This window comes from Brienomyrus brachyistius, chromosome 22, assembly GCF_023856365.1.
Source record: "Brienomyrus brachyistius isolate T26 chromosome 22, BBRACH_0.4, whole genome shotgun sequence".
NCBI classification, from domain to species: domain Eukaryota; kingdom Metazoa; phylum Chordata; class Actinopteri; order Osteoglossiformes; family Mormyridae; genus Brienomyrus; species Brienomyrus brachyistius.
In genome coordinates, this window is record NC_064554.1 from 11594500 (window position 1) to 11595494 (window position 995).

Sequence of the window (995 nt, forward strand, 5' to 3'; positions counted from 1 at the left end):
TGACCATGGCTTGGGAAAAAAAAGAAACTGTTGCGCAAACGAAAGAGAGAACAAACGGATTAACAATGGTCAAACGACCTGAGTTCGGGTCCCCTTCCATTTAGCCAGAGTGGTTCTGGTTTGTTATTACTAATTATGAGCACGCCTGGACCGAAACCTTTAAAAGTTGCCACTATTGCCGCCCCCCTTCCCCCGACCACCCAAGTCATGGCACAAAAGAGCAACTTGATCCTGGAACCCCCACCCCTCCAGCATCCGTACTGCTGGCCAGGGGAATTCCTGGCAGAGTGATTTTGGTATTAGGGACTGAATCACATTGCCAGGGATTTCCAATGGCTGACATGAAGTGAGCAGCGGGCAGGTGTATGAAGCTCATTGGCCGGCCAAGAAGAGGGAAGGAGTGCCGCGGGCCTCATATGCATCAGGACTTAGCGCACATGTGAACACTGTGCTCTCCATCCATGTTCACAGTGGTTAAGTTCTGCTGCACTAGGACCTTCCTCTGCCCTGCTGTATCCAGAAGGCTGGTTTAACCTCCTATCACCTTCGGCCATAGGCCATCTCTCCCTCTGTCCTGCAGCCTGTACCTTTATTCTCATGCAAATCCCTTACTCAGTCATTCTCAAAACTCTAAAGACTGCATTATCCACCTATTTCACGCAATCATAGTGTAGGGAAAACATAGGGAAAACATTTCCATGGACTCTCAATAAACATTCATCCCTGTTAGCATGTGGGTATGTACAAAGACAGTGTGTAAAGTGCACTGCATTGTACTTGGGTCTTATCACCCCATTTGTGTCATGCGGTTCACAGCTGAGGTGCAGCATGGTGGTTCAGTGGTTAGCACTATTGCCTCACACCTCTGGGACCCGGGTTCAAGTCTCCGCCTGGGTTACATGTGTGTGTGGAGTTTGCATGTTCTCCCCATGTCGTCGTGGGGTTTCCTCCGGGTACTCTGGTTTCCCCCCCACAGTCCAAAAACAGGCTGAGGC